Genomic DNA, 25,015 nt, shown 5'->3' with positions numbered 1-25,015 from the left:
TATATATGTATATGTATATATATATTTTTTTTTTTTTTTTTTGTACAACACTAACTATACATATTTACCAAAAAAGATATTGAATGTAAGTTTTCTTATTTCTATCAAATATACAATGAATTATTACAAATCTAAAATAATACAAAGATAAGATAAATATAAAATAAAGATAGAAATAGATATTGCATACATCTAATGACACACTATCTTATTTCCAATACCTTGCGAGATAAATGTTACTGAATTCCGTTATAATTCGGTAACGAGTAATTTTCTTGCACTTATTTTTAAAAAAATTTTTAGATTTTTATCGTGTGTATAATATATTGAATACTCTCAAAAATAGGTGCACTTTCTTGAATATTTTATATATTATAGAATTATCGAAAACAATAATTTATATTATTGTCATTATCATATATTATTGTTATTATAAGTAGTGCATGTAGCAATTGAGAAAAGAAGCAGTATTTTTCTCTTTTAATAAATGTTTCAATAAATGTTCAACTTTATTTCAATAATTTGTTGCCACTATTTTCTTTATATTGCAATTACTTTTTCCATTTATTATATTAATATATATATATATATATAGTTAATTGCGTTCCGAGAAATTAAAATTCCGAGATGTTTCATTTTTTATCTCGTGCAAGTTGAAATAACAAGTTGAATAAATAAATTATTGTTAAAATCAATATGTCTTTGAATTAGAATGAAAAGATTGTCAACTGCAAGTTTTACATTATCATTATAAGCTACAACCATTTACAAATTATTTACATGCCTTGATATAAAAAATTATATAAAAAAAGATATTTACTTATTTTCCTGTTATGCAGCTACAGAAGATGCATATCTCTCTAATTGCTTTTTAGCTGCATATAAAAAACTAAACTATGCAGTTTAAGAAATATGTGCTTTCAAACATTGATACTAGCGTAGAAATTATGACAATAATTATGCACATATCCTGCTTTCAAATGAAAATCAACACTTGCATACAACTAAATGTTTTAAACGTGGATGTTTACACGAAACTGGCGCATAAATAGTCTTTGAAATGTCTAATGTGTAGTAATTTCTTTGACAATAAACTGAAAAATATTCTATATATGTATATGATGACGTATATTTCTGAAAATAAAGCTAATGAAAGCTAAATGAAACTGAATATTATATGAATTCAAAATTTAATTATTATACAAATGTCTCCATACAGGTGCGCGCGCGCGCGCGCACGTGAAAAAGCAAACGAGTTATATTTTGTCAAAAATATATATGACACATTTATGTAATAATAAACGTACATTACATCAATTAACTTAATTATGCATAAAAAATATGCTCGTACAATATATGTTGTCAAAAAAATTGTACACGTTCAGACAACGTAAATTTTCAAAATTAATAAACATATTATTAATTGACATTTCTCAAATAAGTTATTTAATAAGTTCAAAGTTGTATAAAACTAAAATATATCAAATTTGCCCAGTTTTCGCGAATAATATATAATAACCGTACTTGAGAATAATATATAGAAAATATGAAAAAAAATTCAGAAATATTATACTTCTTTAAAATTAAAATTCTAAAATAACTTGAAAAAAAAAAGAGAAATTAAAGAAGCTTTTTGATATTCCATCAAAAGAAAGGATCAGAATTCTGATACGAGTATATGTAAAGTGCATAGTTTTGTAATAAGAAAATACAATCGATAAGATTGTATCGTCTTATTAGCGTCGCGCTCAAATTTTTCCTTTCGTTTTGATTAGATTCGATTTAGAACGTATATGAATAGGATCGACCCCTCTCTCTCTCTCTCTTTAACGTTAAACTGTCCTTGTATACGAGGTGCGTAACGTGCTCATGAAAAATGCACATCGCGCACGGTTATTTCCCGTTCTTTCAGCACGCACAAGATGTTGAAACGAGTTCGTTTACGAGCAACGGCTTGGGGGATTAGCGACTCTCAACCACGAATTTTCCGTGCCGGCGGATACAAAGGAAGGGATTTGTGGCGGCACACCCTACCCCGTAGACTATTCTCCTCGTCCTTCCTTCGTCCGTACACACGTGTATATACAGCGCACACAGGCACACAGGTTCGTACATAAATATTCTCATCGTGCAACCTATGCGCGCCTGCATTCTACGCGATAAAAGCGCGTCTTCCCTCTGCCAAAGTGCAGTGACGCGTTTCGCACCTGTTGGAATGCGAGAGAGTTGCCGGCTGCAAGGTGGTTGGAGGAAAAGTTTAACGTTCGACATAGTCGCGTGCATATAGCTGGTAGCGCCTGGTTAGACCTAGTTTTCTTTTACTTAGATACTGGTATTCTCGCACTGATTCGCTGATGGCTATAAGCGCGCGCAGATAAATGGTCGCTGAAATATCAAGCGCGGCGATATCAGGTACTTGTGCGTACTTTCCGGATTACAGCTATAACAATATCTCCGCGTTTGTTACAAGTTACACAAATGCCCCTTCCCCTCTTCTCTCCTTTAGAATAATAACTCCTATCTAGCTAACTTGAACAAAGTCAACTTGAATTATAGTCAACTTGATATAAATGTGTGTGCGCGTGTGTAATGAGTAGTTTTTCTTTTTAATCAATTTTTCTTCATACAATGTTGATTACTTTTATCGAGACTTTTATTAATTATCCGAGTTATCACAGGAAACATAAAATTAGAAGAAAATTACATTGTGTTCTTGCAATTAATTCTTTCAATTATCCATAATTTATTTCTTGGCAATCATGTAGATTCTATTTATTGTATGTCTTTTTTTATACATACACATAATTTACATTTAATCTTGTCCGTATATCCCTAAATATATCTTACACACCAGCATCTCGGAATATATCTATACATAATCGAAAATAAAACGCGGGAACGAAATAAAATTCAAGGGAGGACTCAAAGCTTGCGTAAGAGATTTACGCAAGTCCCATTCACATGCCCAGTGTCGTGAAACTCGATAGAACGAATGCAATAGCCAATTACACGTAATAAAGCAATGTGAAAGTCGACGATGATTTTTCTGCGCACATTTAAAACCTTCTTGGTATCCATATAGTGTCCCATAGCAGCATTATGCAGCATTAAACCGTGACAAGTTGAACGAAATTTTAATTTTTCAATTTTTCAAGAATGTGACTACGCAATATTTTAATCTGTTTATTTGTGTGTGTGTGTGTGTGTGTGTGTGTATGCCTATTTTTAATTACACGTATCGGATAAATAAAAAAACCTGTATATGTATGTCTCACACATATGTACATTATACATATATGTATATACAAGATATTTAAAATTACTTTTTAATAAAAATTTCTTTCTAGCAATTTGAATTTTTTTCTGGACGAAAAGGAGACATTTTTTATCGCGACTATCCAACATTTATATAATTAAATCACAATAACGATTCCCGAGAATAAAAGCTAATAAAGCTTGAAAAGTCTGTTAAAGCAAAGTTTGCATGAAAAATTATCGAAAAATAATTTCGTCCTTTATATTTCATCTTAATTTTCTAAAAATACATTTTCAGCCATAGCTGAAGAATTATGTTTATCTCGACAAAGTCATTGGATAAATTGAAATCGATTTCAAAGGACTAAATAAAACCAATTATTAGAGACTAACGTGACAAAAACGGCATGTTTTATATACGGCTTACATTTTATCAAGCGCACTTCATTCCACAAATAGCTAGTTCGTGATTACTTATATGTATATAGGAATGCGTTTAAAACAATGTGGAGAAATTCAGTAATTTATTTTAATAGATGACAATTAAAATTAATCGCTGTTAACGTACTAATTTCAACCGACTCTCTGGGGACACAAATATCCTGCATAATATATATATCTTGTGGTTGATATGTATATATTATACATTACATACTTCGCATAATCATCGGAGAGAAAGAGAGAGAGATCACATAAATCTGTTCCAAAAGTCCAATTTAAAATTTATATATTCGTTATGTATTCATCTCATTTATACCGGGTGTCCCATTTTAAAGGACCCACTCAAATATCTCAGAAACACTGCGTTAAATCAAAAAATGTTTCCCTACAAAAGTTGTAGGGTTTCGAGGGGGACATAACATAGTAATATTCATATGACCTTGGGCGGCGTCTCCAAGGTCAAGTGAAGGTGAGAATAAATTTTTTAAATGGAAACCCATATTTTTTATTATAACATTTTTTTCTACTAATTAATTTGAACAACTTTTATCTAAAGCATTTTTTTATTTTCTTCAAAATTCATTCTCACCTTCACTTAAGGTTAACCTTCACTAACCTTGGAGACGCCGCCCAAGGTCAAATGAATATTACTATGTTATGTCCCCCTCGAAACCCTACAACTTTTGTAGGAAACATTTTTCGATTTAACGCAGTGTTTCTGACAATGAGATATTTGAGTGGGTCCTTTAAAATGGGACACCTGGTATATCTCTAACGTTTAATGAAAAAATCTGTTTAAATAAAATTTACTTTAAATTTATATGTTGTCATATGTTTATACGTTTGATTTTCAAAAAACATCGATAATCTATAACTTGCATTATTCGTATTATTGACATTTCTCAATTCAAAGATGTTTCCATTAAAAGAAGGAAAAATCAATTTAAAGTTTCTTTGACGAAAAAAATCTACACAGATAACAGGTAAATTTCTCTAGGACATGCTGTATATTTAATATGTTTTCATCATTAAACGTGAATTGCATTCCTCACGCGCATAAGTCGCAAAACGAGCGCCGGATGTCTATACCTGTGCAAATGTAAGCGCGCCACGTACCTCGTTATAGCTTTCATGCACGCGGTATGCGGTTCACCGCGTACGTCATAATTTCATATACTCGCCTATATACATCTATACATCACGCAATTACGTACGAGCAACCTGTACGTTGCTTATAATCGTTCAGTCACGGGCGCGTAATAAATTCATGCTTAAATTATTATTTCATACTTTCGTACGTGTTACATAATTGTCTCTCCACGAAAGAAAGAATAAGAAACAGTAAAATAGAAAAAATATATCAATGTCGTGAATCTATATAGAAATGCATCGGGATAAAATACTAAAGTATCTACAAACGGATAAATAGGATAAAAAAGGATACATTCTTAAGCTAAATAGTACGATTTATATGTGTCATATATCAATCTGCTTGCTAAAAATAAACTCTTATGCGCTGAATTTGCGCACAATGATTTTAATCCACTCTCTGATTAGGCATTGAAACACAAATTATTCTACGGAATATTTTTGAGATGCAATAGTTATTTCGAAATCCCCTGCAAAAGTGTGTTTAATTTATTTTCTTTTTAAATACAAACAAATTTTCTCTCTTTCTCTTTCAACACTTAACATAAAGATGAATATAAAAGGGAAAAAACATGAATATATTAACTATAATTACTTTTCAACTATAATAAATACATAAAATTAAAAAAAAACTTTAATGTTAATTTACAGAGAAAAAAGTTTTAAAAGATCATAGTTGACCCGTATTTTTAAAAAATTAACGTACAAAGTATCTTAAAATCCACAGAATATTTTTTCAACTTCTTTAGTGCATCCTTCTTCAATTTTTAACATTATAACTGACTTTTAAGTAAAAATTTAAATCAAATGTTGTTCAATTTGTGTGTAAAATTAACCTGCACAATATTATTTCGCGCGCGCGCGCTATTTTTTCTCTCTTGACCCTATTAATATAATATAAACGTGTACTGCATCTTGATAGCGTTTGTGCTAATTCAATCAAACTCAAAAGAAGAAAATAAAAGATAAATAGAGAAATGTGGCGGAAATAGTCATCAGTCATCAGATATATCAGTAAAGATAGTGTCGCGCAAAAGTATCAAGTGAAAGAAAGAAATCGATGTCTTGCTCGGGTGCTGACATTGGAATTTCAAGCATGTGAGATCCCAGATTTGAAAGTGGAAATATGACGCGAGCAATAACCTCGTCGATGAGAGTGAAATCGACAAAACGATAAAGCAGATGACTGCGTATCAAGAATACGTAATAAGAGTACCTAATAACTCTAATGCACTAATTGCTATCGCAGTTATATGCTTTATTAATTTTGCATAACATATACGATCGCTTTAAATCAAATGTGATCTATCTTTGGAAAGTATTTTTTTTCTTTTTTTTTTAAAGGTTACTTATAACTTATCGAAAAATTCAATTATATGTAGGTATACACTTGTGTCAGATTAAATTCAGATAAAAAAAAATTATCGTTAGAAATATTCACTTTTTTTATAAAAGCATTGAATACCAAATAACACAGCGCGCATATATATATATAAATTATAAATTATAATTTCGTTGCGTAAAAAAAAAATAAATTTTCAAACGAATGTTTTGAATGTTATAAACAGTTAGCCATATATAAACAGTTCTTTGCTCAAATTGCAAAATAAACCGAATATGCTACGTATTGTATTCACATGGATATAAACAAACATATGTAAATGTCAATATCATCTACAGTTTAATTTTTATATGTATTCGTCAAAGTATAAACAATTTTTTTGTTTTTATCCACGTATATGTTACTTATTACATACCTATTATTTTTACTTATATTTTCTCGTACACTAGTTATATGTTAATTAATAAATAAACTTGACTCCTTTTTTAAGTAAAAAATAAATACAGCGATCACTTTATAATTTGTTAAAACTTACACATTTTGTATTTATTTTAAAATTTACTCGAAAAAATTGTTGCTGTCTTCTCTTTTTTTGTATATCGTGTTTAAACATGCAATGGTAATTATATATGCGTGTACGCAATTTTACATATAAATTTTAAAGCAGAAAATAATTTGTGTCTCGTAAATAAAACGATAAATCTTTGTTTAAAAGACATCTATGAGTATTTACCAAATATTATTTAACAATATCATCAATATTTATTCTTGATAATTTAATTTCATTAATACTCACTTTAATGTTTTTAGTTACGCAGAATCCCGCGTAGTTAACTCGACAAAACTATTTTCACTATAGCGACACGATCGATATATGTATGTGTATACTATATCTGTGTATCTATGTATATGATCGCCCGATACTTTTCTCGGCACTCCCAATACTCGGCACACATGCTTTATATGTATACACTTGCACATACGATATTTATTCTCACTTAAAATCTGACCTAACTCGGATTTAATAAGACGAATCTTAAGATCGTAATATAATTATAACTGTAGCAATCGTAACATTAATGAAAGCGCAACTCTTTTTTTTTTTTTTTTTTTTTTTTCAATATTTGTTTCGAAACTTGATCGCGTGCACTCGATTACACCTGGCACCATAAACGCTCTGACGTTTGTCACAAATGGCGGCGCGCCATAATACTGTGACGAGGCAAAACAACAGCGCGGAGACGACTGAACATTTCGACTTTTAATTCCGTTAAAACACTACAGTCCGACTCCGACTCCGTTAGAAGATTGTGGCTCGATTTCGACTTTATTCCGTGTTTACACGAATGACTTTCACGACGTGAATTATTCGAGCCTTAATTTCTTATTGAAAAAAAAAAAAAGCGAAACACTATCGAATATAAAATGCGAAAATTTTGAGCATTAGTTATTAATAAAACGCGTTGCAAAATTCATTAGATAATTGACTCGTCACTCTTGATAAAATTAGAGTTTGCGTGAGTAACGCACCCGTACAACACACACGAGAAAAGTTTTCGAGTCAACCAACTCCCGCGACAGTCGAGACAGTACTAGTAAGAAGCGATAAACGTGTGTTGAAAAATGCGAGGACGCCGTGAGTGCAGCGCGGAGAGGGGATGGGTGGAGAATTCTCGGAAGAAAGCGAACCCGACCGCTTTCTTTACGATACGTAGTAGTAGCGTGATTACGGCTCTTAATCCGTTTAGAAATCCATTATGAAATATTGATCGTAATATAATTACGTACCGTAGTAATCATAGCATAGCATTAATGACGGCGCGATGAACCGATTCCGTTTCTTTCCGTTCCGTTCGAAAATGTTTACAATGTTCGATCGCGCCATTATATCTGCACCACAAACGTCACCTGACACCACAAATAATCGCGCACAACAGACACTGTGGCTAGGCGAAACAAGCGCGAAGACATCTCCGATTCTCATGTCCGATTCAGATTCCAATTTCGAGATTTCCAATTTATACTACGCGAATCTTACAACTCTATCACAACGCAAATATTATTTTGGAGCGTTAATTCTTATTCTTTAAATGCGATAAAACGCGAATATTATATAATAATTTGTATCACAAGTTATTAACAAACGCGTTGCAACATTTATTAGACGATCGATTTATCACACTCTGAATAATATTATACAATACACGGATAATGGGAATATTTCGCGAGTAACGAAACACGAGAGAATCGCGAAACGACTTTCAAAATAACCCTCGCGACGGTCGAGACTCGAGACGATACTAACGCGATAAGCTTGTGCGTATGTTGAAAAATACGAAGAGACGCGTGCGAGGCGCGACAGCGCCGGAGGGAGGGGGAATTCTCGGAAAAGCGAAACCGGCCGTTTTATTTACAATACGCGGTAGCGCGATAACTACTAATCCATTTAGAAATATAATGTTGCATAAAATATTGCTTCCAACACATTTTTGGCCAAAATTGAAACTAGATAAGCGCGTGCTTTTCTAAGAAGAATAGAAATCCATAAAAGCAGAAAACACACCAAACATTTCGTGCTTCTCTATTTTTTGTTTCTCGAAGGTTTATCTACAGATTAAAAGAAAAAAGTTATTATATTCTTCGAATATGTTCAAGTTTTGTATTCTGTGCGAGACAATTGTGAACTCTTGATGTTTCTTTCATGGCATTTTTTTTATCTAAAGAGATTATTATTTCTTGCAAATTGATGTAATATTCACTGTATCCTGTGAAATAAAAGATTTTACTTTCTTGCGACAAACATGAAAATTAATATATAAAGATTTAACACCAAAAGTTTTATCGATTCAACTATTCCAAAAGACATTTCACAGAATATACATACATGTATATTGTGATAATTAGCAATAAACTTGTACATTTTTTATGCTTTTCGTTTTCAATATACATATACATTAATGTTTCACGTTTAATAGAAAATTAAATAATGCATGTCGTAACAATCATATTTGGTAGTATAAACTCGAAATCGGATTACAATTTTTCATCTGCTTGCAATCTGTTCACAAAAATTATCTCCTCTCTTTCTTCAGTTTTTTTTAATAAAAAAAGAGATAAGCGCGGCAATTTTAGCGAGCAGATTTATTTCTTTCGCCACAAGAAAAACATAAAATATATAATTTTTTTTAAAAATAGACGAGAAAAGAAAACCCTACATTGAGTGAGAAGATGTTTACAATGAATAAGAAGAAAGATTTTATCCTTCATCTTTCTTTTATATATTGTATATATAAGATCTCTTCAATATTTCAATAATTAAACTTCCATAACAAACGGATTACACGACGTTAAATAAATGTAAATTTTTCATCCAAGGCTCTTACGAATTATTCAAGATATAGAATCGCGAATCAAGAAAGAGAAGACGGCGTTTGCTTCGTATGTTTGTGTGTTCCTTCTATATATTTAACGTTCTATAAATATCTTTAGCTCTGTTCCGAACTGTCTGCTTTTTCTCGCTTTTTCATCTGCAATGTGTTTTTCATTTAAGAGAGAAAAAAAGAAATAAAAATTCATTGTTTTGTCTAGAGATACATTTTTACATTAACGTCAATCGTCATCGATTTCGGGAAAAATCATCAAGTGGCGTTTTTTCCTAAAGACAACATATTGTTTGCCCGGCTTAAAAACATCATATATCTTTGTAGACCAAAAAGAAGCTGTAAATTTTGAAGCAAATCGGAGGTGATGACGTTAATATAAAAATTTACCCTTCGAGTGTATAAAAGCATTTACGATTCCAAAAATAATGCTTTTCCCAGGGATTATCGCTGTCATCCAAATTTATCAAACTATATGTACAAAAGTCGCAATAAATACAACATATCTGATCTAAATTTCCTGTGGAATAAAATCCCGCCTCCGCTAATTGCTTCTTAGGGTAATATTTCGTTCAAAACCGTGATGCAAAACTTTGAAGATGAGCTTGATAAAAGCGATATTTTTAGGATGGTTACTACACGGAATGCAGTAACGTAAGAATATTAAAAACAATACTGAGGTCTCAAATGCTTTCATATTTCGTTTGTTTTTCGTAATTTGCAACATAAAAAACCTGCTAAGTAATTTATTCATTTGTTCTACAGTATATAAATATCTGCAGAATAAGAATTAGCGTTTTATTATCACTATGTAAAAATGTTTAAAATTTTATGCAAAAAAAGAGTAAAATTTCCCACAACACATCAATGTATACGGCGCTGTAAGTCTGCCGCATTATAGTAAATTCCTTCGATTCTATTTGTTTTTCTTTTCGGAATATATAATTTCGGAATATATACATATATCAAGAAGAATATCTACAGGAGTTCTGTCACAAAGGGACAAAATGTTTGTGTTTCGTAATAGATGGATTGCGAGATTACGCACATATCGAGCTATTTCTATAGTTGCTTAATTGCTTAAATATTTTTTCTGTTCGCATAATTAAAAAAATTACTGCGCAAGTATAATATAATGCGAAATAGTTCAGTTTTGTATGCAAGTTAAATTTTCAATTAAAAATATGTTTTAATTTTATTTTTTATTTATCTTGTTTCTAAAATCAACTTTTTGTTAACTAACTGCGTGCGATCAAGCTATCAATAACAGTTCCATATTGACATAGAAATTGATCGAATAAACATTATAAATTATAAAACATTTGTAATATAAATTTATCGTAAAAGTATACGGATTGAAATAATGAATTGTGTGTTCAATAGTTTCAATAGTGACGAAAAATCGACATTACTCTTTTTCTACTCCGAGCAATTATTTTTATAAATTTGATATTATAAAAAAGAGCAACATTTCGGATGATTTAGTAAAAGATTTCATACATTAAAAGATGTGTATACATTTATTTCCTAATACACTCGTAGAAAATGCTCCAAACTACACTGACGATATATTATATATTCGCTTGTATAAGTACATGTACGAAAGAAATTTGTACGAGTAACTAAAAGCCAAAAATCTCCGCGATAAGAAAGTCGACAGTTCGACATGTAGTTTCAAACCTCGAGATGCGATGTGCGATATCTAAAACCATTGAAAATTGTGAAAAAAGTAGTCGGCATATCTAGTTTCAGTTTTTTGTTTACCTATCGAAGAACCGAGGCCGAGCCGGTGCACGTACCATATAAGGACTAATAATAAGAGATAAGCTAAGCGCGAGAAAGATGGGAGAAAGGGAATAGAGAAAGACGCAAGAAAAAGTCGCTCGAGCTCGAGTCCGCGTGGACTCGAATAAAAAAGAATGAGACACGATGAGGAAAGAAAAGGATAGAAAGAAGAAAATTCGAAACGCCAGTAAGACGCGATGTTTCACCAATAAAACGAGAGATGTTTTGCGAGTGAAATAAATTTCGATTTTTTTAGATTGAGAATCGAACGACTTTGGATTATTGGTCATCGCTCGATGATTCCGCGCGGATTTAGACTAATTCCGCGTGTATTATTATTTAGGTCAGAAAATTCCGTCGATAAATCGTGAAATACACGTGCCATGCGGATCACATGCATCTCCCAAACCACGATTTTTCAATTAAACTACGAGAATAAAATGATTATGATTATTGGCAAGCGATAATTTCTCGCTTTCTCGCGGATTAATTAATATATTATACATTAATATATGTATACATATATGTGCTAAGAAAACCCTTGCCATCTCTATTCTCTTTTTTAAATAATGATTTTAATATTTATACAACTCCACTTATCAAAATTTTGTAATCTAAATTTTATATAAATATATAAAAAATTGCGATGTATTAAAAACGAGTTTGCGGCGATTATTATTGATATCCTTGTTGATATCTTGTATACAATCAGTTTTTATAATTAATTAAACGCATACAGGAATTACCTATTATATGTATCATATATGTATAATACATATATACATATATTACAATAAAAAAGAATTTATATTTGAAAGAAATATATCTTTTTTCGTAAATTTTTTATAAAATATCTGTTTTTTAAGAACTTTTTAAGAAAAAATGTAGTTGAATGCAAAAATTATTTGTTGCAGCATTAATTATTTTGAAAACTTTTTTAATCTGTGTATATTTGTTATTGTACAAATCAAATATGGTGTACTAACTGTAACTTTGCTGATGCGTATCGAGTGTTAAATTATTTTTTATTTTAATGTTAAAATTGAATTTGTGTGAAAATATATTGTCTAAGGAAAATAAGTATATATGTATAACATATATGAAAATAAAAGACCCATTATATTTTTTCTCGATTGCATAGCGATTCCAAAATTCGCTAGTGAGATATTCAGTTATTGCGATCGCAAGTGTGAATCAAGTATAAACAGATTTCATTTCATTTATTACGATTATTAATACGTAGGCGTATATTTTTCTATAATCAATAAATAATTATATAAATAATTCGACTCACATTTCGCCGGCAGCATTTTTCCTGTAGGAAAGCAACCTCTGCATCGGGGGGAACTGTCCTCGTAGAAGCACAGCTTCGAAACACTACGCTCGCGTTACTTTATTTCGTTCGCAACGAGCGGCGACGCCCGAGTTTTAACTATCACAATCTTCGACGCGTTTCGGTAAAACGCGAGAAACGCGCACGACCGATGCTCCATTTTCGCGTCGCCGCTTTTTTCAAGGCCCACTTCTCGGAGGTGAGCCTAACCTCATCGAACGACGACGATGCGGCGACTCCCCCGCGACGCACTCAGGAATCGCCGATATTCCCGAATTGGCGCTACATTCACATTATATTTTATATATACAATACTTCCGAACACCAATCTAGAATGCTGTCTTCTAGTGCACCTTTGAATTGTTCGTGATCAACGGTCGTACGCTCATCGCCGGACCACGAAAGTACGAGTATTAATTAGTGTCTTTACGACATAAATTATCGTATAAATTCGACCGCGTCGCGTGTACCGACATCGCGATCTCGATTGCACGCGCGAAATTAATCTCGTCGACCGAGAATATCGCGTAACGGTTCGTTTATTACTGGTGCCGGTCAGTGCCAGTTACGGAACGCGCAACACGTCGCGACAAAATGGCCGAGTTGGAATGGAGGGGTCGGCCGGGCAACCCCCACCACTCCAACTTGGCGATCTTGTCGCGCGACGTGTTGCACGTTCCGTATTAACTGGCACAAGTAAACGTACGCGAGATTCTCGGCCGACGAATACGATAATTAACAGCGTAAAAACACTAATTAATACTCGTACTTTCGTGGACGGGCGATGAGCGCGCGACCGTTAATCACGAACAATGCGGAAATGCATTAGAGGGCAGCATTCTAGATTGTGTTCGGAAATATATTCACCAAAATGCAGCATTTGACCGACCAATCAGAGACCGAGGATCTCTTTGTCCTGATTGGTCAATCGAGCTCTTCACCCTAGGTGAATATATTTCCGAACACAATCTAAAATGCTGCCTTCTAGTGCACTTTTGAATTTTTCGTGATCAACGGTCGCACGCTCATCGCCGGTCTACGAAAGTACGAGTATTAATTAGTGTCTTTACGCCGTTAATTATCGTCGAAATCCGATCGCGTCGCGTGTATACCGACATCGTGATCGCGATCGCACGGGCGGATCGGAATTACTGGCTGCGCTTTCGACGCGAATTTCTCGAGTTTTTCGGCGTTGTCGATTCGCGATTTCTACGTCGTTGAATTGTGAAATATAAAACATAGTGAAATGTAGTGCCCATTTCTTGGAATATCGGCGACTCCTGACCTAACCTGAGTGCGTCGCGGGGGAGTCGCCGCATCATCGTCGTTCGATGAGGCCCTCCGATAAGTGGGCCTCGAAAAAAGCGGCGACGTGAAAAGAAGCATTCGGTTATATTCGCGCGCGAATAAGCTCTCGTGATACTCGCGTTTTATCGAAACGCGTCGAAAATGTGATATCTAAAATCCGGGCGTCGCCGCGCGTCGCGAACGAAGAAAAGTAACGCGAGTGCAAGTGTTTCAAAGTGTTTTCTCCTACGAGGAGGAGAGGCCCGGCCGGGGGGTGGCATCGGGCAACGGCGGAGCAATCTTGTCGTAAGTAGATTTATAACTTATTTCGTTTATTATTTATTACTTGCAAAATTATAATAATTACTCGTTCATTTCCGCGATAACGATTCATTTTACATAAATGTATAATATAATGCATAGGATGGATTTTGGATATTTTACTTTTCAACTTTTAATAACTTTTAATAATTTTTAATAAATAAATTATAATTAAATTCTCATAATAATACAAACAATTTTTTATATGAAAATTATATTTTATCATATTTTATATATACATATATTTAATATTAAAATGTATATTAAATATTGTACTATTATGAAATGGCTCACTCTAGAAACAAAATAATTTCGCAAATGTTTGGCCCCAAAAAATTCGCAAAAACATAATACAATATTTAAATATATACTGCAAAATTAAAAATAAAAAACGCCACTTGACGATTTTTCCCAAAGACAACATATTGTTTGCCCGACTTGAAAATATCATATATATATCTTAATTGTATATAGACTAAAAAGAAGCTTCATGTAAATTTTGAAATCGGAAGTGATGAACGTTAATATAGAAATTTACCTGGCTAGGTTCTGTCGTATGATTCAGAAAAGTTATACGACGATGCAAAGTTTATATTTTTATTCATTGGTGAGCCGCGCTTTCTCTTCCGCGAACGCAACTCGCTGGAATTGCATGAATCGCATACGAGAGCCAGAGGAATGTATCGATAATTTCAACAGCATTATTGGCAAGGATGCCGCTCTATTTGTGATGTACAGGTAATAGAAATTTTACTTAAAAGAATTTTATGTAATAGATTAATACTCTCGCTCTCGTTAAGAAAGAATCGATTTCGCAGTCAGATCAAAAAAATTTGTCGTTAAAAGAATAATGTACGAAGAAATTGAAACATTTCCTGCATATTATTCCTTATATCTGTATAAGTATAATTATGTTAAAAGTAATAACAAATCATTGTTAGAAAGTTGAGCTATTAATAACCGATCGTTTTATAAACGCGAAGTAGACTTTTCATCTATATATATTGATTTAAATTTCAAGTAAGTAACATGATCGCACGATCAAAAAGTTATAACGCAATTTACTGAATGACAAGCAAGTAACGAATCATATTCGCATTAATGAAAAATTAATGAATCCAGCAAAGTGGCGACAATGCTCAATACTTTGAATAATATATGTATTTAGTCTAAAATCGCTGCCAAACGGTATTAATCGCGCATAGAAAATAATCGTGCATGAATATTAATATTACCAGCTTCACATATATGTTCTTGCGAAAAAATGTATGTGTGAAAGAAAAGAAGAGAGCTAGAAAGACAAAAAAATTTCTTTTTATATAATAATAAAACTCTGAACAAAATAGGTATATTATAAGTTTATAACATTACTTTTTATTAATTAATTTAATTTTTATTTATTAATTGAAGTTTGCATCTTAAAACACTGAAAAGATATTCATTCCCAACTTCTATTCAGTGAAATAAATTTTTATTTCAATCAATTGACAGTTCTTTCCTGTTATTTAAATTCAGACAAAACTGAATTTAATTCTCACCATTCTCAAAATACGAGCAAACACACAATCTTTATTATTCATTAAATTATTCATAAAATTAAAAATACATACTCGCACAGACACACACATGCCACATACATAAACAAGCACATGTATGTACATGCACACAAGCTAATTTCCCAATCAATGTTCTCTTGCCAATGAAAGAACATAATTCGGTTTTAAAAGTAACAATGAGGTAAAACTTTGATAATACTCTGCAGGATCAATTTTTATATCTTTCATCACGCGCGATTCGTCTTTATTCAAATTTCGGAAACAGATAATTAGTCAAAGTTGCAGCTAGCATTGATAAGATAGTTACTAATAAGATAGTTTGCACAATATGGAGATTCTAAACCAAGAGATTTCAAACTCGATACGTTAGCGGAGCCACATGGCAAAAGTAGAGGAAAATGGTTACTCATCCTCTCCCTTTATCCTTTCCGCATAAGATCACCGTGTTATGGCCTGCAAGAGCCATGGAAAAGAAAATGTGCCACGTTTGGCCGACGAAGCCGTTGTTTGAGACGCCTGCTCTAAACTCATTTTTATCTTGAAATCGTTATTTTGACAATTTTATCTTTTCCACAAAATCGCGGGAATGTTCAGTCCTTTACGATAAGTCCTCTACAAATAACACAGTGTTGTACAGTAGAACATGATTTGATATCTTTCGTTATCAGATTGTAAACGTAACAAATATGCAAAATAAACATTATTAATTATTATATATATATATATATGTATATATATATAAATATCAAATAAAAATATAAAATTTTGATTTTCTATGAAATATCTATTTTCTATCGTTTATCGTATAATTACTTTATGAAATATTTTTGTAAATTGTCTATTTTTGTTTTATGCTAGAATAATATCAAGTACAAAGAGAAATTGCATAGATATCTAAATATCATCGTTGGACGAGAAACAAACAAATATGTTTTACCTTGAGATTATAATCGATTGCGAGAGTGTCGCGTATATATATTAACATATCATATATATTACATATATGTATATACAAAATAATCCAATCGCTAGTTTAATAAAAGACAAGAAGAGGCAAAATCCAAGTTTTCTGGACAAATAAAATTACAATTATTAATTATTCGAATTAAAATTATTAATAAACAAATTGAAATTATAAATTATTCTTTTCCAAAAGGTATAAAACTTGAATGAGAACAATATTATCGAGACATTAATTTTATTTGAGATTGAATAAAAAATGTCATTAATTAAGCATTAAGCAGTTACAACAGATTTTTACTTTCACTTGAAAAGTTTCTCTTTTATGACGCACGCTTTCTTGCGATGACGAATTTTAATTCAGATTTCAAGAAAATGATTCTCGGTAAAGTATCGCGCAATCGAAAGATCGAAAGAAACGATAAGAATGCAGCGGTTGATCGGACCTATACGCGCACGACGGAAATGTAGAAAGTCATACGGCCGATCTCTCGGCTACTCACTCAATACGATTCTGTACGTTGCCGTACGTTCCAAACCGGTTCCGAGCTTTTCGCCGGAGGGGCCCCGTGACTCGAACGTAACGACGCGTGTTCGAGAACGATAAGCTGCTGCTTGGCCACGACCGGCCACGACTTCTTAGACGCACGGTTGTGCGACGCGAGAAAATTTTATCAACCATAGAAGAACATGCCAATATTTCGCCCCACCAATAATACGTGCGATAATTCATTCACCGACTCTTTTTCATTCATTACACATCTTTGCCATCGTATTGTCATAAGAAGCCCCACTTGGAGCTATCTCTGGAGATAGCTCTGCTCTCTGGACGAAAAAGGTAATACTTTTACATTTTATGTATACAAGGTATCCTAAAATAGGCGAATAATATAGTGCGAGAGACTTTTCGATAAACTTCAAGTCGATATATTTTTCCCACGAAAATGTCAAACAGCTAACTGTTGTACACACAATCGTCGTATTGAATTTTTTCAGAGATAAAAGAAATAGGTAAACTAAATATTATTCGACACGTGAAAAGTGAAAAGCAAATTCTTCTTTAATTCTAACTCTAATTTTAAATCTTTATTTAAATTGTCTTTAATACCGGATCCACACACTTTTTGCCAATAAGAAAATAATCCAATGTTAAAAATTCATCAAAGAATCGAAAATACCAATCTCGTATGTGACAGTTACAAAGATATCTTTATCGATTAGAGATGTACGTAAGGAAAAGAGAAACTCATAATACTATATGTATATATTTCTTGATTTTTCAAAATTAATAATTAAAACACTATTTTTAAACTTATTTATAAACTTATTATATTCTGTACTATTATTTTGATGACAAAATCATGTAATATTTTTGTCTTTTCCGAGTATAAAAAATAAACGTGCACATTAAAATTACCATCACTCCGGCCACCGCATTGATGCAGAAACTCTACTAAACGTCAGCTTCTTTTGACCTGACTTTCACAGTACACTATGTATGTGTATACTTTCGCATCGCTCGCAAAAGCCTACGTCACCCGGGTTCAACTTTTGTTCGACAAATTGCTCTTGTCGGAACAACGATTACAATCGATGGACACGTTAACAAAACAAAAGGAAAAAAAAGGAAAAAGGAAGAAAAAAAGAAAAACGAAAAACGGTACTCAAAATGGAAAAAACGGGAATATACGTGCGCGCAATATCGTAGCATGGTTGTTGCATGCGTGTATTTATTTATAACAAAGGGTACCAAGGTACAACGAGCGACAACGAGAATAAACGAGACTGTCCGTTGCCGTGCGCGCTGTTTCGTGCCAGGCGCCGCGCCGGCCGCCGCGCCATGCCAAGCCGCATTGAGTGGCGCCCTTCTTTCCATGTCCTTCTCTCAACATTTCTAATTGCAGGAGACAAAAAAATAGCTCCAGTGACTAAGATCCTGTCCCCGCTTGGACCTTTACCGATTTAAGTCTAACGAACACCGACAAGTTATTGCTTTTATTCCTTTCAGTCGTGCTACGTTATATCTTTCGCATATTAAAAAAAAAATATATATATATATATATATATATATATTTATATTTCTTGTCGGAAAACATTATATATATATATTTTTTTTTAATATTGGTAAAAAAAGAAAAAAACTACAAGATGATACAAAAAGTGTAAGTGTCTCTTTCTTTCATTCTGTGTACATACATCATCTAATATAATATATAATCCTTACTGTTAATATAAAAATATATAATTAGATAATATCGACTAACAATAACAAATCCAACCATGTCAAAACTGTTAACTGCCAATTACATTAATATAAAAGGTTTCGTAATAAACAACAACGATATTAACTCATTCTATATATGCGTATAAAAAAATTTTGTACAACTTGACGGATTGTGCAACGTATGCCGGATGAGTGATTCAAAACGCGATGTAAGATGATGTTAAATTTCAAAATCGGAGCCAAAACACAAACAGCGTGCGACAGGCCTTGCTTGAAAATTAGACAATAGATTCGTTCGCATCGCGTGTACTCTGTACTCTGTACATACATTACTCGTTACGCTATTCCCGCATTTCGCTTAACGATATATCGCATGCAATTCCATTTAATTGATACTCTTCCAATCAGCGACAAATTTAAAAAAAAGACATACACGTGCGTACACGCGCGCATATATTATTTTAAATAGGGCCAACATAACCTTGACTCTAGTATTCAAAAATATTAAAATTCTTAAAGTTTCCAGACTTATATAATAAGAGAGTCAACAAACTTGACGCGAGGAGAGCAATGCTAAAAGTATTAGATCACATATATGATACGTAACAACGGAAAAAGGGTTAAGTATGCATTAAATACAAGAAGCAAGAAGTGCATGTAACGCGAATAGATATAATCGTTCGTCTTCCCGTCGCACAAGTACTTTGTCACAGTCAAAGAGAGTCTGAGATGACTCTCGCAATATCACGGGAAGATCGACGAGTATTCTATCGGACAATGGAGAATAAACTTACCAAGACAGAGCCGATCGGTCGCAAGCGCGCGCGCGCGCGCGCACTGTTGTATATCCTCGCTATCAAATGATCGTCCAAAGTTTCCAAAATGACGCTCTTTCCGAGCAAAGGGCTGCGTGGAAGATCTCCAACAGTGGTCTCCAGTCCCGTAATCGTCCAGTCGTGTAATCAAGAGGCCCGCCGAAAGAAAAAAGAAATGGGAAGGAGAGAGAGAGAGAAGAGAAGAAACTGACGGTTGGCACAATAAAATGTAACACTAGAAAAGAACACCACTCCGCCTTTTACCAAACGCGTCATTCGATATAACGTCACTCGATAATGTCATTCGATTGTTTCACAATTGCGCGCGACAATACCAATGATTCGCGCATACGCGATGCGCGAAATAAAAAGGTAAAAGAAAAGAGAAATCGAGCCACGCGCGTCATACGCAGAGAGAGTCTCCGACCGCGGCACGAAAAACATGTACAGGACGGAACAAAACGACACACACCGCTTACCGCTCGAATCGCAACTGCCGCCAACTGCCGTCTACTGCGAGCTCAGAGCCGGTCGTCCAACCCCCCCGCCCCCCAACCGCAGTACGCCACGCCATCGCGCGGTCAAAACAGCGAACTTGTTCCTCCCTTCCCTTTCTTCGTCCCCACCGCGCAGCGTCTAACTCTATCTCGCTTCCTCTTATTCGTCCCGATCATTCTCCAGTCCGTCTTATTTGGCCTTCGATGGTATTCTTTGGTACTCGCGCGCGCGCGCGCGCACGCACGCACACACACACACACACACACACACACACACACACACACACAAGATCATGTTCATTCCCGATCAAAGACCCTGCAAGAATCTTGTGAATTAGTTTTACGGAGCAGAGAATACAGAGTAAAAAGCGGAAGTCGATTTGAAATAAAATCAATTATATAGTTTATTTCCAACATGCATCGATGCCATTTGAAAAAATATATATTAATACCTCAGTTAATTAATTTGTATTAAGGCTCCTGGGTGCTCACCGCGGCCATATTGGAATCGTGACGTCAGAGGCGAGAAAGCACACGCTGAAAATTCTTAGATGCCATTTTTTAATGAAAAGATATTTCGATTAAACAGCACTTAAGATGGCTTTAGCACACTCTTAAAAACCCCCGAAAACTATCCTTCTCCCTTTATAATCAATTAACAGTTGTAAAATGATCGAGATATCAGACTTTGATATGCGGAATGACTGCGCATGTGCAAAGACCAGACGGACTGGGCTTCATAATATTACATTTTACAGCTGTTGATTGATTATAAAGGGAAAAGGATAGTTTTCGGGGTTTTTTAAGAGTGTGCTAAAGCCATCTGAAGTGCTGTTTCATCGAAATATTTTTTTATTTCGAAATGGCATCTAAGAAATTTTAGCGTGTGTTTTCTCGCCTCTGACGTCACGATTCCGACATGGTCGACAAGGTACCAGGAGCCTTAATTTAATATTGCCCCCCACACACACACGCACGCACACACGCGTGGTAAAGTATTATTTGAAAGCGCAACAAGTGTTTACGAAAAAAGATGTTTTAATACACTTGTATTTTGATAACTATCTATTCTTTATTCATTATATATCACATCTCTCTCTATCTCTTTCTCTCTCTCTTTCTGTGTATTATTATTATTATTATTATTATTATTATTCCGTGGAGTGTAAATGCAGAAAGAATTTTTTTTTATCATTACATAGGACATGTGAAAAGTTGATAACATTTCAAGATGAAACAGTTTACTCTACAAAAAGAATGCTGAGACGCATTGAAGCGATTCAATCATTCGTTTTCAATGCTGCAATTGTTTTCGCATGCACTATTGTTTAATATATGTATATATATATATATATATATATATATTAAAATCTTCCTTCCTTTCGTTCTATTGTTCGTCAAATTAATTGGTCCGCCTTACTATACTATACATTATACATATATCGCATCTTAGCTTTAATAATTATAATTATGTGTGTGTAATTAAAAAGAATTTAGATTATTAAGGATTGATTAAACATTAAGAGAAAACAACTTTTGCAATAAACTTTTGAATATCAAAAATAGACTTTTAATATTTACATAATTATCGGAATAGAAAAAAATCAAATATAAAAAGCTAATTGCAATTAAAAATATCTTTTTAATCATATATTAAATACATATATATTTCAATAGCTTCTTGCTGGACGCATTGATTTTTGAAATTATATCAGTGTCCTTTAATAACACATATTAATTATGCAAATATATAGTATAGTGTAGTATAATATAAAATAATAATAAAATAATAATATAAATATCAATAGCATATGTGCGTGCGCATATATAAATGATCTAAATACAATATAAAATATCAAAGTGTAAAATCTACACAAAATGTAAAAATTATAAAGTACAAAGATTAGAAAAACTCTATAAACACTGCATAGAATGCAAACAGTATGAGAGGTATGTAAATATAAAATATTTTAAAAGGTTAAAAAAAGCATAAAAAGAAAGAGAGAGAGAGAGAGAGAGAGAGAGAGAGAGAGAGAGAGAGAGAGAGAGAGAGAGAGAGAGAGAGAGAGAGAGAGAAAGAGAGAAAGAGAGAGAGAAAGAATGTAAACAATGTAAACAATAATTGTTATATAATATGTAATATAATATGTAATATATAATTTCTTTAACATTTTGCATCATAATTGAATATGTATATATTATCTATGTATATTATCATAGACATAGTATACATGTAAATAAACTGAATTATTGTATCGATGTCTCCTAAGTCTCTTTCTGTAATGGAAAAAAGTAGAGATAACTAAAATAATGAAAAATTACGATCATATGGCTATGTCAAATTTCTTCAATTCTGTTACAAGTCATTGCTAATAATATGTCGATCTGTGCAGACTGAAACAAGAGAGTACTTGCAAAAAAATATATATATTTTTCTTCTTTTTTAGCTAGTTCTTAAACTAAAGCAATTATGAACATAGAAATTTCTCGGTCTATTTATATTATGTCTATGGTCATTATAAAACATATACACCGCACGATGCACATAGTATAACTATATATACAGCGATAACTTTTTTCAAGCGAAAAATAAAATTATTGAAACAGTTTTTTCAAATCTGAAACTCAGAAAAAAAAATTACAAAAATTTATTAAAACGCATTATTCCAATTTATATGTTTATATACATATAAATAATAGTACACACACACACACACACACACACACACACACACATATATATATATATGTATATATTATATATGTATATATACCTAGCATGTCAACGAAAATTCAATATCATTAACCGCTAATAATGTACTGTTCAGGCTGAGTGAAATTTTCGCTTGAAATTTTCGATATCGATATTATTGGATATTAAAGGATGATGCAATAGAATTAATCAAAGAACGCGGAGCAATAATGTAATTAATTAAAATTGACCAATCATTTATAGCGCCGAAGTAATTGGTCATATGTTATCATGTAATTCAAACAATTAGACCGAATAAATCAAACATTTAATATCGCTGGGTCCTAATAGCGCGCGCACCGTAATCGCGTTGATAACGCATTAAAAAACATTACAATAACCGTATTACGCGACAGCGTGTACCAAAGTATTTGGATATGCATTACGCGCGGGACTGACAAGAGTGAGTCTCTCGTTAATTCGTAATTTGAGACGAACGCGATATTTGCGTATCGATGAAACCATATATGACTGCTTTAGATCGCGTGCGTTTTGTATTTGATAATAATGTAAAAAAAGATCCTCTCGCGCAGCCACATCAATTGCATCGAGCCGATTCCACCAATGTGGATTAACGCTCGTCTTAAATTGTTTATCTCTGTGAATTGTGATTATTTATCCATATAATCGATTCTACTTTCTGTTTATTTAAGTATCGGCATTATAATATCGATACTATAGGTAGAAATAGAGAGACTCGAAATTATAAACGTTGATGTGATTAAGGTAATTGGCGTTTATAGTTGATGAAATGGACTGTAACGACAAACATTATTGAGAAACATGCAGAACCAGAGTTTGTGCCATGTTGATTTCGCTTCCGCGGTAAACGTTCATCGAGCGAATCGGTCGCACGTGTAACGCGTGCACGTACAACGTTGAACGACATAACGCAGTTATGCGCGTACGCTCTCTTTCGCCGCGCGAGTTATTTCAGGCTATATAATAGACTGCCTCTTATATGCACGCGTAGGGTGTGTATGTGTATGCGCTGCTATAGTATACGGCCAGCCAGAAGTACATACATGCGGGGGACGGTCGAGACTGGACAATGAGCGGCAAGCGCGGTAGGCGGCAGCGTGTGGCAAAGAGCAAGCTCGTGTCTCGTGTGTATTGTGTGTATCGTTGCAGACTGCGCGACGCTGTGCTGTGCTGTGGCTGTATCATGTGCGGCTACGGGCTACGGGCGTGGCACGAAATCGCCTAATCTCTAGAAGCTAATTAGAAAGAAGTAGAAAGAGAGAGATAACGATACTTTTTACTTACCCATCTACCTACGAATAGACAGTAAAATGATATATAACATTTTATTTTATATAGGTGATATAAGGGATATGAAAAGATAAAATAAGCAACTCTGAATTCTGAATAAAATGTACATACATTAACATTTTAACAACCGTATATACTTCGATCATAGCAAAATTTCAACTCGTCCTCTCTTTACCCTAATCTGTTTGCTCATCGCGCCACGATAAATCACAATTTTCCGCGATCATCGTGCTATTATCCGCATTGATTGTAGCTAGGTTAACGATATCAAGGAAATCACGCATAGGTACATAATCAAATTCCCAGTTACTGGCGGCAAGTTTTGATTTATTACAACGGGAAAAGTGAGAAACGAGGGAAACAATTGTAGCGCACAATCGATATATAACAGGGTCTCGCATCTCTCAACATTTAATTGCGAATTCTTTAATTAATTTTGAGTCAATATTTTTTCTTTTTTCATTGAAAATTTTGCACATGTGACAGAGATAATTATTTTATAATCTTTTAATCAATAACTCTTTTTATTCTCCCTTTTTTTTAATGAAAATATTGTCAAAGACCATTTTGTGAAAATTGTCTAAAAAATTTTGTTAAAAACTAGCAACTCTCGAAAATATAATTTACGAAAAAGTGTTCTCTCCTT

The 25,015-nt window shown here is 33.3% G+C and overlaps 1 protein-coding gene across 4 annotated transcripts in view; it reads right to left on the bottom strand.

The window, feature by feature from the left end:
* The window catches only part of LOC145938074 (semaphorin-1A), a 191,521-nt gene extending 171,175 nt beyond the window's left edge, over positions 1-20,346 (bottom strand). For 3 of the 4 annotated variants that reach the window (XM_083041434.1, XM_083041437.1, XM_083041436.1), the window contains exon 1: positions 19,828-20,346. The gene's annotated coding sequence lies outside the window, so the exon portion shown is untranslated. Of the gene's footprint in view, positions 1-7,975; positions 8,438-19,827 lie in introns of those variants that run through there. The other variant, XM_083041435.1, reaches the window with a different exon arrangement.
* Between the last annotated feature and the right edge of the window lie 4,669 nt (positions 20,347-25,015).

The sequence above is a fragment of the Prenolepis imparis genome, unplaced genomic scaffold (genome assembly GCF_030444845.1).
Source record: "Prenolepis imparis isolate NDT839.2.m4 unplaced genomic scaffold, iyPreImpa1.0 SCAF_7, whole genome shotgun sequence".
NCBI lineage: Eukaryota > Metazoa > Arthropoda > Insecta > Hymenoptera > Formicidae > Prenolepis > Prenolepis imparis.
Note: the sequence above shows the minus strand (reverse complement) of the source record. Positions and strands in the feature narration are given on the sequence as shown.